This window comes from Varanus komodoensis, unplaced genomic scaffold (assembly GCF_004798865.1).
Source record: "Varanus komodoensis strain SLA01 unplaced genomic scaffold, ASM479886v1 scaffold17, whole genome shotgun sequence".
Classification (NCBI taxonomy): domain Eukaryota; kingdom Metazoa; phylum Chordata; class Lepidosauria; order Squamata; family Varanidae; genus Varanus; species Varanus komodoensis.
Window position 1 is genome coordinate 3,558,273 of NW_025335505.1, and position 16,052 is coordinate 3,574,324.

Consider the following 16,052-nt stretch of genomic DNA (forward strand, 5'->3'; position numbering starts at 1 on the left):
TTGCAACCTTGGCAATGGAAAAATAAGTTTGTCATAGGGAAATATCTAGACTTCTCAAAAAGGTCTTGCTAATGTGGAATACGGTTGATTTGAACTGAATTTGCCTAGGGCATCCCACAGACTTCCTCCTGAGTGATCTAATTTAAACACTGCTATTCCAAATTAGATGAACAAGGTACACTTATGATCTATAAAAACATAGATCTACTTGATAATGTACTGTGAAGCTTGCCTTGAAGACTCAACACATAATACAGTTTGCCAGTTTCATTCCCTAGTAGTGAACTAGTAAGTAGATTCTTTGTCATTCTAAAGGTGAAGCTCTGACCTATGCCATTTTAATTAGACTGATCTGACTGTAATATTAGAAACCAAAGCTGTTTTTTAAAAGATGAATTTATTGTTTCCTGACTTGCAATTCAATTAATGGATTAGTTCTTTTGCTGCTGGGAGTGTAGTACCCTAGGTAAAGCATGAAAGGCTTGCTGTGTGTTTAGATCATGAATTGTTTTAGAATATTCAGAAGACAAGTAAAAAGTAAGGCACTGCTGAGAAAGGTAGCTATCTAAGCTAATGCAGCCATACACTCTTTCTGGAGTCCATGAATACCCATTTAAAGGTGTGGGTCTAACAGACCTGACTTGGTAGCCCTATCTAGTTGGTAGCATCTCAGTTGTGGATATTAGAAGTCACCCCAGAGAGCTTCTTAGAACAATAAGATTTGTGCCTCTGCCAGTAATTAATTAGATGGCTTTAGGTGAGTCCCTGTATCTCTGTCTCTTTTGAGTCTTGGGCCTGGACACGAGAGGGAGCTGCAGTAGCAGCAGAGCTGGGCAGCATGGAGAAGCCAGGGTGGGCATGCGTGAGTGACAAGGGCCCTGGGAAGGAGGGGAGGACTGGGCTGCAGGACAGGGGGGACCTAGCAGGCCTGCTGCAGGTGGGAGAGGTGCGGGGGGGGGGGGGTGAGCTGCCTGCTGGCTATGGCACCTATCTGAGGGCCTGTGCGGTCATTGGTGTGGCACTGATGGTGCAGCACCAACAGGTGGTTCGCCAAGGGTGATGCGACAAGGGCGTAGTCCCTTGTCTGTATCCCTCACCTGTGACCTGGGTTGCTCAGGAGCTCTCTTCCCCGGGTCCTTTTTAAAAATTGTTTGTTATTATTATTCTGTCTGAGAGAACTAGATGAGCAGCGTCAGGGAAGGGTAGTGTAGAACAGGCAAGGCAGAGGACAGGCAAGGCAGAGGAAGAAGCTGAGGCCTGTGAGGGGTACCCTACATCAAGCCAGGAGGTGGCTATGGTGGGAATCACAGAGGTTGCTGTCCATTGCAATACCTGTGACATGTTTGCCCTTCTCCCTCCAGAGAGGCAAGGATACACTTTCCCCCAGTGCAAGCTGGTGCCCCTCCTAGGTGGTGAGGAGCCTGAGGGCTGAGAGGGTTCTCCAGGCCACCTGAGAGCAGCCACCCTCTAGACAGAAGTTTGAGGGGGGCCAAGGGAGAATCAGGTGGAGAGACACGGAGGCATGTCATCCACAGGAGGAGGAGGCCAGCAAGGCCTCCACCATCTTCTAATGCTGACCTGGGGCTGGAAAACAGATTTTCTTCACTTGGAGAGGCTGGGGCTGATGAGGACTTGGGGGACTGACCTGTCCAGAATCCTCCACCTGCAGCCAGGTGTGGCCAGGGGGCCACTGCAGAAGAGGTAAGGGTCAAGGCATGGCCATCTACCTCCACTGGGAAGAGACGGCAGTGGGTGATTGTCATCGGGGCCTCCTTGCTATGGGACACTGAGGTGGCAGTGTGCCGCCCTGACCATGAGGCGAGGGAGGTCTGTTGCACACATCCAGCATGTGACAGACACAGTAGACTGTCTCCTTCCTTCAGGGGTCAACAGATGCTTCTGGTGATCCACGTGGGGACAAACAACATGGCCTGGCAGTGGGTGGACAAGAGCGCTAAGGACTTTGAAGCTCTGGGCAAGAAACTTAGGGACCCAAAGGCCCAAGTGGCCTTTTTCTCTATCTTGCTGGTCTGGGTATTTGGGCCAACCAGGGAAAGGAGGGTTGCAGAGGTGAATGACTGGCTCAGTGTGTGGTGTCAGAAGGAATGTTTCGGGTTCCTTGACCATGGAACCCATTTTCTTGCCAATGGACTTCTGACGAGGGACAGGGTTCACTTCACAAGAATGGGGAAAAGGAAATGTTCTAGAAAGCTACTTCTGAGCAGCTTTAAACTGAGCCAGGGGTGGGTGGGTCCAGGATCCCCAGAAACTTGTCCTGATGGGAGAAGTGAGGGGAGAGGACCAGGGTTTCAGGTCCAAGTGTTAGAGGCACTACAGGGGCTAATGGGACTCTTACAATAGGGTGCTGGTATTAGAGACAATGGGAGGAAGGAGGAGGCCGGGAGCCAAAAGAAAGGGATTTGTGGGAAGGTGCTGAGACGCATGTACACCAATGCTAGGAGCTTGGGTAATATGCAGGAACTGCTTGAGGCTTTCCTGGGAATACGAAGGTGTGACCTGGTGAGGATCACAAAAACTTGGTGGGATGAAAGAGAGGACTGGAATGTCAACATAAAGGAGTACGACCTGGTTAGAAACAACAGGAGGGGAAGGAGGTGAGGGGGCTTAGCATTATATGTCAGGGAAGGGAAGGGATGCAATGAGATAGAATGTGACACAGATGGGGATTTGGTAGTGGCAGTCTGGGTAAAACTTAAGGGTTTTGATAGAGAGAGAGATCTGACAGTGGGGGCATGTTATCGCCTTCCAAGTCAGTTTGAGACCCTGAATGACACCGTGACAGACCAGATTCAAAGGATATCTTGGGAAAGGACATGGTAATTATGGGAGATTTCAATCTCCCAGATATTATTTGAAAATCTTACTCAGCAGTGCCAACCAGGTGACATCACTTCCTAGACACTATAGAGGGAGGGTTTTTTCATGCAGAGGGTTGGGAGGTGATAGTGGTGGGGTGGGAATATCCATGACTTGGTCTTGATGAACAGGGAGGAGCTGATGGATGGGGTGCGGATTAGGGGAGCTCTGGATACGAGTGATCTCTCCATCCTTTGCTTTGAGATCAGGGGAATGAGGACAAGCAGCAGGCTGAGTATTAGAAGCTGGGACTTCAAGGGCCAACTTTGGACAATTGAAGGCCAGACTGGGGAAAGTCTCCTGGGAGAGGGTACTAGAAAGCAAGGGAGTTGAGGAGGGGTGAATGGTGTTAAAAGGGAGGTCTTGGAAGTGCAAGACTCGATGATACCTCTAGTTAGTAAGGTGGGGAGGTGAAGGAGAGCTTCCCCATGGATGAGAAGAGAAGTGGTAAGAACCTCCAAAAGAAATGGACACCTGGGCAAGTAGAGAAAAGGGAATACTGGGTGGAGAAGGCTTGTTTCAAAAAGATTCTTCACAAGGTTAAGGCTGATTCTGAGCTGAGACTTTCAAAGAACATCAGGAGCAATGAAAAGGGCTTCTGTCAACATGAAAAAAGCAAGAGGAAGGGGAGACAGGTTGTGGGACCATTTAGTAAGGAGGAAGGGGATTTGGTGACTGATGTGAGGAAACAGACACAGCTTTTAAATGACTATTTTGCCTCTGTGTTCCCTTAGCAGGACGAGAGAGATCCTCATGGGGGATCAGATGAGGCCAGGGATTTAGGGGCACAGATTAGAGTCACCCCCCTGAGAAGTTGAAGAGCTCCTCAGGGCACCGGATGTTACAAAGGTGCCAGGCCCTGATTGGTTACATCTGAGGGTGCTTAGGGAGTTGGCAGGGGTACTCTCATGTCCACAGGACTCCATTTTTGAGGCCTCTTGGAGAATGGGTAAGGTTCCAGAGGACTGGAGGGTAGCAGAGGGGGCATGGGGAATTACAGGCTGGTTAGCCTTATGTCCCTTCTGAGAAAGACAATGGAAAGGCTCATAATATAAAACACTCTGGAGTCCTTAGATAGGGAAGGGAGGTGGGTGGCCACACCAACATGGCTAGCACAAAAACAGGTCCTGCCAGACAAATCTTGTAGAATTCTGTGACAAGGTTTTGAGATGGCTAGATGGAGGGAACATGGTCAGCATGATTTACTTGGATGGCCTTTGATGAATGAAAGACAATGGAAAGGCCTTGACAAAGTGTCACATGATATCCTGGTTGAGAAATTGAGGAGTTTTGGGATAGACTGATGCACTGTCCAATGAATTAGGGCATGATTGATGGACAATTCAGAGGGTAACTGTTAGTGGTGAATCATCTGGATGGTGGTCAGTGATGAGCAGGGTGCCCCAGGGCTTTGTCCTGGGACCAAACCTGTTCAATTCTTTCATGAATGACCTGGAAGAAAGCGTGGCAAGTCTGCTGATCAAATTCTCAGATGATACTAAAATGGGGGCAGTGGCTACAACTGAGGAGCAGGTACTCCACATCCTAAAGGATCTGGATGGGCAATGAAAGTGGGCCAGGGACAACAGTATGGCATTCAATGCAGATAAGTGCAAGGTCTTCCCCTTGGGGCATTTTATTTTATTTTATTTATTTATATTGTGCTTTATATCCTGCCTTTTTTCCTACAAAGGGCTCAAGGCAGCTTGCATCCCCTCCTCCATCTTATCCCCACAACAACAACCCTGTGAGGTAGGTTGGGCTGAGAGTCTGTGACTGGCCCAAAGTCACCCAGTTGGCTCCCTGGCCGAGCGGGGACTAGAACCCAGATCGCCTGAGTCCCAGTCCCATGCTCTTAACTGCTACACCACACTGGCTCTATGGGTGTCATAAGTACAGGTTAGGGAACAAGTGGCTGGAGAACAGCACTTGTGAAAGGGATCTCAGGGTACTTGCCAGCAAAAGGCTAAACATGTGTCATGCAGGTGTTAAGAAGGCAATTGATGTATAGCCAGGAGCATGGCTTCCAGGTCTAGGGAGGTATTGATACCACTCTACAAGATCCTGGTGTGTTCACAACTGAAGTATTGCATACAGTTCCACATTATAGAAGAAACATAGCTAGGTTAGAATCAGTTAACTCCAAGGTAGTCAAGACTACAAGAATGGTAGTCAGGTTGGCAGGGGTTACATATGAGAAGAGATTTAGAGGTATTACTGCCACTCTATATGACTCGGGTGCATCCACAGCTGGAATATTGTGTTCAGTTCTGGGTCCCTCATTATAAGAGGGATATAGCAAGGTTGGAATCAGTGTAGCGAAGGACCACAAGGATGGTGGCTGGTTTGCAGGGGAAGTCATGTGAGGAGAGACTGAGGGAACTGGGTCTTTTCAGCCTTGAGAAGAGGAGACTCAGAGGGGACCTGTTAGTGACATGCAGGTATGTGAGGGGGTGTCACACAGAGGTGGCTTGTGCCCTTTTTTCCCCAGTGGTGGAGAGCAGGATGCATTCCAATGGAGCAAAGATTCAAGGTGGATGCCAGGTAGTATTTCCTGACAGTTAGGACCCCCAGGGTATGGAATGGGCTTCCATGGGAGGTGGTTGAAGCCTCATCTGTGAGGGTGTGTAAGGATAGGCTGGACATGCACATGAACAGAGCTAGCTGGAACCGGGAGTCAGACTAGATGGGCCAGGAGGTCCCTTCTGACTCACTCAGTTTCTATGTTTCTATGTCAGCCTGCATTTTCCATCTAACTTGGTTTATGTAAGAATATTGAGAATGCATTGTGAAATGTTCATCTTCTGAGTTAACACGAAACTGAGCTATGGCACCAAAATGTTACAATGATATCCCTGCCAAAACAACAGGGCGGGGGGAATGAAAGAATTAATCACTAAGCTTAATAATGAATTGCAAAGAACTCATCACAACTCAGAATATGTGTTAATAAGGCTGTTCACTGAGTCATCTCATACCACAGCAGTTTTCTGTAGACAATATATAATGAATATAACCCCTTGAATGACACGGATTAAGATCCCAGCTACCACATCAGTTAGGAACTTTTTGCATCCCTGGTCACACTTCCTTGACTTTGTACTAATTTATCTATCTAATTAAAAATCCCTTCTCCCGAAAAAAGGTTTTAAAAACTATAACATGCATATTCAGGCCCTAATATACTTGAATAGTATAAAATGCTTGATATTTATGTCCTTTTATATGTCTATGATTGAATTAAACCCATTGCCCTGGCAAAAAATATTGACCACTATAAATATGACCATTTCTTGTTATGTATCCTACACTATAATCATACCATACTGTGGCTTTCTGCCAGAAATGATTTCATTTCAGGCTAACTACTGACATTGTCCATATTTTTTTTAACCAAACCATCTCCTTCTGGTCTTCCAAATAACTCTGGAGAAGAGAGCAGGCCTTCCAGAACATATAACTGTGCATTCTCTTTCCTCTTTATGGGTATTGTTGAAGCATTTGCATGTGGGAAATAATTGTTCCCTCAATTCAAACAAATGGTAATGTGTGTGAAGTACTTCTGCTGCAAGTTGATGACGATGGTCTGAAGTACACCAAACCGCCATAGGGATATCATGTTACATTATGTTGTGTTATTCTGCCATCAAGTCAGATTGCACGTTCTTACATATATATGCCCAGATACAACAAGGATAATGTACACATGTACATTGACTTCTATCTGTGGAACACCATTCTGGGAAAATGGCCTGCAGAAATCTAGGGTATATGAACCTTGTGTGCACTGATATGCTACAAAGAGATGTTATCTACTGGCAATGACAATCACTTGTTGGGTGGCGGAGGGAGAGGAGGAGCTGATTCCATAACTCTGCACCCTGCTTCTGCCAGCAGAGAGTCAGCTAGATTACAGTGTCAGCTATTACTCTGAAGATCTTCATTACTATGTATGCAACCCCCTTACGCGCATGAACCCAGTCTAATCTGAGTCCCATTCTTTTCAATAGATCTACCCTAAGCAGGAGTGACAAAATATATCATATATTCTGTTAGTGAGAGACATTTCCATTACATGTGATTCACAAATATGTATGCCATCTATATATACATAGCATGAGGCATCAGATTCTATTGGCCACTTGTCAAGTATATCAAAGTTTAATATGCATCAATACATAGTAGCCGTGCCCTCTATAGCCGTTTTTAAGCAAACAGAACAATGTTTTGACTGTCTCTGTGAGAGAAAGGCTCTTTGCACAGTTCTGTTTCCTCCCTCTTCACTTCAGAGGCATGTATAGTCCACACTTTGCACATTCGCATTTGATGTTGAAGTGTTGTTAAATTTCTCTTGGGAAATAATTCTTCAGTGCTAGCAGTTGTTATTGAATTTCCTTCTTGTTAAATTAGGTCAGTGGAATGAAAGCTTGGATGGAATTTGTTGAAATTATGAAACTAACTAATGTACATGAACTTGGCAGGCAAGGCTGCTTAATGGATTGCTATAGTAAATGCACTTCCCCGCTCATAATACCAGCCCCTTCTGAGACTCCTGTTTGAGTTCAGGTTTCATTTCTGAGCATGAAAAAGCCCTGAGAATCAATAGTTGCAGCAAGGAGAAACAAACAGGCATCTTTGCTTTAGCAAAGTCTGGAAATATACAACCCACCATAAAGTGAGGAAAAACCTAGTTTTGTGATAGAATCATTTTTTCTTTAAAAAAGCAGTATTTAATACTGTGCATGCTTCTAGGGGGGTACTGATGTATTCCTATATTCCCTGCATACTGGTAAAAATGCAGACTATACAATTAATTTGAGCTGTTTACACACTTTAAGCTATTGAAAGGCTGGATGATGTTCGACCCTGTGCAGCCTACCCATTTATATATAAATATCTTCTCTCCCCAAACACACACACACACACACACACACACACACACACACACTTTTTAATGATGCATGGATATCTCATTTCCTAACCCAAAGTGTTTCATTTGTCTTACTGAAACTCTTTTGGCAGCTCTCAATATTTCTCAAATGTTATTCTAATATAGAAACTCCAAATTCACATTAATGTTTCTCTAGATAAGACACAGTGGCAGCCTAAGCACATAGAAAGGTCTTGTAAGAAATATTGCTGGACTCATCAAACAAAAACAAACTAACAAAAACAAAACCAAATTTTTTTTTTATCTGAGAACAAATCCCCTAATCTAGTTCAAAACTTCCATTTTGTGAAATGCAGCAATATATAAGAAATTAGTTTCAGTTTGGATTTTACCAGGATATATCCAATTCACACACCTTTCTCAAAAGCAGACTCAAATGCAAACTATGGTTTAATCTAGGCATTTCCAGGGTAAGTTGCAATTCATGTACCGAAAAATGAGTTCAACAACTTTTGAAAAAATGTGCACTAAAAAAAGCGAGCCCAAATGTCATAAATTGATGGGAGAAGAATGAAAATGTGATGTGTACATTTGGGAAATATGCATAAAAATAAGCATAAATTCCCATTCAAAGATTGCAAGCCAATATGGAGACAAGTTGTAATCAGCATCAAGGTGGAATTCAGAAAAGCTTGAGAAGCTTGCATTTTCCTAAATCAGACATCACTAATGATATGTTGTTCACAATTCTATATACTGCATACCTATTTCAGCTTCCTGTCTACTCTGTACATCTAAATCTTCTCCTTAGGAAGTGTGTACATTTTGGGGAAAAATGAAGTGAAACTGATTTCTCATACATACATTTCTCCAAAACAAAAACAAAACAATAAAACCACAACTTTTGAACTGGATGTGAGGCTTTATGCTAAGATTTTTTTTTCAATGAATATGAGGAATTTCATTTGGATAAGCCTTTTCCAATGATCCATTATGTGAAGTCCAAAGATAGAAATTCTCTGCAATGGAATGCCACAGTACAAGACTGCTTCATCTTTCCCTCAGTCCATTATGTCAAAATTGGAAAAAAATGAGATGCTCTATAAATCACACATGAACTAGCATGCAGCTCATACATCCATAAATTTTCCATCTGTGATCTCTTATATGTGCATTTGGACGAGACAAGAAACAAGCATGACATACAGAGACCTTTATTTAAACACTCTTTAATCTCTCTGTACAGAAGCTATGTCCACACCTACAGGTGCTAAGCACTCTTAAGAAGTGGCACAGTCATTTTCCAGTACAAGATATACAAAAGACTGAACTCCCAAAAGGGTACAATTTCAGCAGCATTATACTCATATGCTTTATGAAACACAGCCACTATTAAAAAGAAAGAATCCAAACCAAAACATCAAAATAATTAAAATGCCTCTGCATCAGAATCCTAACTAGCTATGAACAGTTCCAATACATCAGCCTAAGGGGGGAAATCATAGTCTTCCATAAGTTAATCAGGATCTGCATTGCAAAGAAAACCTTGACAACTTGGTGCCTGGAAAACTACACAGTCTTTCTGAAACACATGCAGTAAGTCATATCCCTCCATGGCAGTATTTTTTAATAGACAAACCCAGAAATGTCTATTACCCTTTGCTGGGGAAAGCAATTCTAAGCAAAATTGTTCTTTCCAGCACGTATTTGTAAAATACCCTGATGCTGCCTCAGTATCCATGGAGCCTGTGCAAGCTAATTTTAACTAGGATAAATGGGTTAAGTAGATTAAATAATTAATCAACACAATCATTAATTGTACAATTGTATTTATGTATATACATGAGTGGTGGTTGTGAAAAAGTTGCCCCGATTGAAAGTATAAAGGTGACTTATACCTTGTAACATTGTTTCTATGGAATAAAAGACTAAATGGCAATATTTGATATTTAGTTGGTCTAACAAACATTTTCTTTTAATGTCCTAGGACTAGAAGACAAAACACCAGTGTGTTGTCGACAGTCTCCAGATTAGCACTGCGTGAACAGGCATAAGATTTCTCATGTCCTTTAGGTAATTTCCTGCCATGAAAAGTGCATAACACTGAGTGATACTGGATGTCCATAAAAAGACAGCTTCTCGCTCCAGGACAGGTAAAAACCTAACCCTCCAGGTCCTTGCTTTTCATGCTCTTGCCCTGTCAGCTAGCTACTGTGTTTATCAGATGAACCAAAGGCTGGGCAAGCATCTAAAGACCCACCATTAGCTGAGCAAGAATGTACAGCAGCAGCAGCTCAGGGAGAAAAATCAGTTCACCAAAGCATGAAGAAATGGGGCACTGAGAAACAGTGCATACTTAGGATACTGTGTAATTTAATAATGTGCTCACTGATGTCTGTATGCAAACATCTCAAAGTTGCGTTACAGCCTAGGCATATACCATGAAGAATAATTAGATGGTGGCAAAACAACTAAGCTCCCTTGTACAGACAGACAGGTGCCAACAGACAAATTTCATCAAGCATCCCACATTGAAAATAATCACCTTCCAAATCAACGGGGTTCTTCATGCAGCTGAATATTCATCCAGTGAATTATTCCCTCCTCTTAGCTTTATTTCCCTTAACTGTACCAATTCCAGGGATGCTTAAGGATTTGATCTTTGTAAATTCCAACGCCAAATTGCCTTATCTTGGCCTCATGTACAGTTCAGAATAGTGTTACCTAACTGATTCAGTTTTCCAAATTTTGTGACACAAACTCCAGCAGTTTAAACATTATAGGCAAATATGCAAAACTGTAAATTTTGCAATTGTGTACATGCAACATTTATTTTGAGATGCAATAGGTCAAGATACATATTTTGAAAGCCTTTAAAATGATTAGATTAATATGGAAACAGGACAGTGGAATTATAAGTAAAAATATAGGACATTGACACAGACTGAACTTTAAAAAAGTATTGCTAGATCAGACCACTTGCCAACCTGCTAGTTGCAGGAAACCCATGGCAGGATATAAGGGCTTAAAAGCATCTTTCACTGCCATTTCACTAGTATTAAGAATTGCCATACCTATAATACTGCATATAGACATCATGACCAGTAAATATATAGTCCAGCCCTAAATATTTTTGGAGTTGAATTAGAAAATTTTCTCCTCTGGGAAAATAGAGAATTTTCAAGAAAATCCAAAATAATATCAATAAGACTATTGAGATTTCTTAGAAGTGTTCTGCGTGGCTTTTGAGTTGTGACCAAAGTTCATCTCATTGTAAATTTAAATTAAATTTGGGATGAGCTGGCTTGCCTAAAAATTTGTTGACAGGAGTTTTAATCAAAATCTATGGAAAATTCTCAAGAAGACTTCACACATCCCTACATTACTTAATCATACTGGAGCAACTGGAGAAGACAATTTCAGCTAAGTTGCTTGCTTCCGTGTGTCCATGCTTTCTCAACCATTAAGCTAGCCATGTAGGGCTGACCAGAAAGATCTGGGGAGTGATGGACCTGTCATTGTATCATGGAGTGGTCTTTGATGTCTTATAGACAGAAACAGTGCAACCACCCTGAGAAAGCTTTCCTTGTATAAAGATTTATATTAACCAATTCCCAATCACAGGTGCCATCTTTGGGGCAAAGTGCTCAACAGCATGGTGGTAATTTGGCTGTAAATGGGGGTTCCCCTGGTTCTGTGTTTGTCGCTAGAGACCCAGGTGGCCTGGTCAGAGGTAGTCTAGTTAATGTGGCCCATGCAGTAACAATTAGACTACTACAGTGTGCTCCATGTGGATCTGGCCTTGTGCCTGGTTTGGAAGTTTTCTCTAGTGCAGCATGTGGCAGGTGAGGTGCTCAGTAGGGCAAACTATGGGTTTAACTGTATTTTGTGTTTAAGCTGCATAGAGAGAGGGAGAACAGAAGGAGAAGATAATGTTTCCATGATGTGCTTTCCAGAAAATGTTTTCATTCTCTAAATTTCAGGTACATAAAAAGTGTAACATGAAGGTACCATCTCAGAAGAAACAACAGAATAATTAACAGGATATTAGGAATAATATTATTTCAGAGGAGTTTTGAAATGATTAGCAACACTGCTTTGTCAAGGAGTAAGAGTGAGGGATACACACCTTGGGGTGTGTATTCATACAATTTTCCAAAATGAACATATGCAAAAACCTTCATAGATAAGGATAATGTTCATAAAGTTGTGGCAAAGAGGGCAATAATGGAAAGGTTTGTTGATTATGTGATGTTCGGTGGAGCAACGGGAACTCACCCCGTTGTGCAGCTTCGAACCGGAGACCTTTCAATCAACCAGCCCAGCAGCACAGCGGTTTAAACTACTGCACCACCTGCAGTCCCGTTAGAAACATAGACACACCCAAACACAGAAAAGCCATGTTGGACATAACCAAAGGTCCATCTCATCCAGCATTGCTTACACATGGTGACAACCACCTGCTCACAGGATCTTTCAAGCAGGATCACACCCAAGCTCCTCATGAACTGGTGTATGCAGGCATGCCACTTCTGGTGAAGGAGGTAGCACACAGCCAGTAATGCTAGTAGCCAACGGGTCCCTCATTCCATGAACCTTTTTAAAGCCTTCTAGATTTGAGGCCATCTCCACTTCCTGTGGCAGTACATTCTATAATTGAACTATACCTTGTTTGAAAACGTACTTTCCCTTCTCTATCCTAAACTTTCCTCTATCAGTTTCATAAGAAGACAAAGAGGAGGAGGAAGAGTGCTTATAAACATTCATATCTATATATACTCTGTTCATACTTACTGGATAATTGAGATTTTATTTGTGTCAGATATGGCACTGGATCATTGGCATAAACATTAAAAAGAGTGGGAGCTGAGAGACATACTTGTTTTACTTTCTGAGTTGTTTTGAATGCTTTAGTTAATGCCTATCTTGGAACTTTGCAACTTTTCCCATAATCTGTTTCTGTTAAAGAATTAAAAGTGAATGAAAGATCAATAAAAACTGCATAAAGGTAATTCTTGATGTTCTTAGTATATTTCCTAAGTAATTGTCACGAGCGGAGTCGGCTAGAGCCGGGAGTCTGACTAGATGGCCCAGAAGGCCCCTTATGACTCTCTCTTTTTTTATGTGTCTGTGATTCCATTGATCCATGATGTTGTAACCACTGTAAACACCAGCTTGTTCTTCATGTTTATAAAAGATTTAAATAAATAAATAAATAATGTGATGTATCCCTAGCCAGTCAAATAATTTTGAAAGAAGATACTGAGGCTATATCTTTGAAATATTTAGCAAACTAATGTGATTTTAATTTTGTGGATTGCTCCTATCACCTTATAAATTGGAACAAAAATACTTAATTTCCAGCCAGGTGAAGTTTATTTCAGTGAATTAGACCAGCTAAAATTGATGCCTACCATTCTGAATATTCTTTATACAGCTTTGGGGGAAGCATATCTTCTCCAGGGGCTTTCTTTGATTGTGAGCAAGTGATGAGTGACTTTATCTCACTGCAAGTAACTGGTCACAACTCTAATAAAGTAGAAAGATCTTGATTTTCGTCTGCGACATTGATATTGGAGAAATAATTCACCCAATCTTAACCTGGAATTACAGCAACTTGGGTAGAAGTTACCTTGTTTAGACCTCAAGAAACAATTTTCTAGAACTTAGCCTCCTTATGTTCTGAAACTACCAGGTTTCGTTCCTACCATGACATTATCTTATATTTTTCATTCTAGACTTTAAGCAGCTTCTTCTAATCTGACCTGCATTTAATAAGTGTTCCTAAGAGTTCCTTAGGAGAATTCTGACAGAATTTCCTCATTTCCTAGTCAGGTCATTCTTTGGTGCTCTGCATTTGGCATCAAACCAGCCAGAATCAACTCCATTATGACTTGATTATTTAAGGAGGTTTGTGATGAAATATTTCATTCTCCAGACTCAGTGAGCACATGATGATCCCTTTTTAAGAAAGGGGAGAAGCGTGAGCTAGAAATTGCAGTAACAATGATAGTTGTGGAAGACTCACATAGGTTCACTGTTACCAAATGTCAGTTTTGATGGAAAATTCATAGGAATTGCAAATAACCCTGATAGCTACACCATAGAACGTTTCAGGTAAATTCATGCATGCATTTATATTAAGATGCCACTAGATATATGCAAGTTCCTGAAAGAATCCTCTCAGAAGATATATCACTGCATCTATCCCCATTCTCAGAGTGGGGGTTGGCATACTCATGCAACAGCGACAGCAGCAGTGAGGGATGAGGCGTGGTGGGTGTCAGGAGAAGTCCCTGCCTCACTGTAGCCACCTCTTTGCAAGGCTTGCCTTCCCCACTGCAGGAAGGAGGTGCGTTGCACAATTCATGAGTCAAAGCTGACTGCCTTTAGTTGCCAGTGTTTTTGGGCACTAAATGGGTCATGCATGAATCTTCTCTAATCAACCTGCGCACTTCCATCTGGCACTTGGGCAAGGGAAGAAATGAGATTTGGTCGGTGTGGCCACCCTTACACAGGGCTATGGAGTCAACCTCCCACCTCAAACTAGTTCTGCACTCCCGATCAAAGCCCAGGGGAAGCTTAGTTTTATTTTGCTGCCTCCACAGTCTAGTTTTCACTGAGTGTATATGTGACATGCCAGTTCAGAATACAGATGGTGGTGTAAATGCTCTTCCATAAAAATATCAGAATCCCTTCACTTAGCTACCTACATATTAGGGAAAAGAGACCTCTGTCCAGTTCATTTTCTATGTTTTATGAGAAAGCATTAGATTATTGATGCCCAACCTGCTATTTTAACTGGTACAATGCAGATACCTGTTAATGACTCTGTGAAAAATAGGCCTGAGGGTGAAACCTGGGACAGGGGTTGAGAGAAGGTGGAGCACACCTACATACAGGTATAGATGGAAGACTATGGAGAATTTGCACCTTGCAGTACGGCAGAAAAGAGCAAACTGTATAAGTGGCGGGAGTAGTGAGCTGCACCTTGAGTAATGCTGTCAAAGGTCAGCAACCAATAATGTTGCTGACCTTTGCAACCAGCACACACACAACAACCCTGCTAATTATTTACAGACTCACCCACATCTAAGCTATGTACATTCTCACAATGCTGTTGCCATTTTAACTAGTTAACATGCATGTGATTGACTCAATACTGTCAATTTTTTTTGTGTGTATCCAAAAAACAGGATATAAAAGTAAATAAATACTGAATTTGCTGCACAAGTGTAACTGTTGTAGACCACCTAGAAAGATCTTTGGTTATTGGGTGGTATAGAAATGTAGCAAACAAACCAAAACTACATAACAGGAACAATAATAAAAACAACAGCAACAACTGAACCAATTAGACTAATGCCAACAAGGAGTCCTGTTTCAAAAGAAAATAGACCAGAAATTATGGAATAAATAACTATAAGATACATTAAGAAGAATGTAGCACTTTACAGTATCAAAGTTGTGCAGAATATTTAATTGATTCTCACAAAGACCTGTAATGTTAATTACTGTCACACTTATAGTATTTGCAAAGTGTGTATATTGTGTTTGACTGCAGCTAATGGGATATGCCCCAACACAATTTGCCCCTGCACAATTTTTATATCCATACAAAAACCAGCTTTTGCATTTTAAAGTGTGACATATAAATGGAAAGGGAATGCAGACAGCAATCCCTAATTGGTTCTCCCCAGAAATGGCATTCTTTTCCTCTCAAATATTTCCTAAATTTGACTCACTTAGCTGCTTGGAATCATATGCAAAGTACATCAGTGTAACTGGACAATATAAATGGTAAACCAGTGAATGTCATTTCTCATTATTCATGCAAAACTGTTAGTGTTGTTGACAGAAGTGGATGTACTACTGTAAGAAATCTTTTAACTATACAATTTTGCTCATGTGTTTATGGGTTTCTGCCTATGTAGAATTGGCCACACAACAGCTTGGTGAGGCGTTAGCTATCCAGTAGCATGAACACAACCCTCAGGGGACTGTAATGTTAACTTGCAGTAGCCATTTTAAAAAGAATCTAGTCATTTCTTTTAATGCCTCTTGACAACTGGAAACAAAAAGCCTGCATTTTGCAGCCAATGACCCTTCCCCCTGCAAGACACCAGCATTTGGGAATTACTGTTCTAGAAATTAATGATCACTTGACCAAGATCCAACATCAGCTGATGAAAAGGCTACCTACTTTTTCCATGCCCTCCAGGGTTTACTGTAATTTGAACGCTGAAAGATCCACTCATATTATGTTTAAATGTAGCATGCTTGG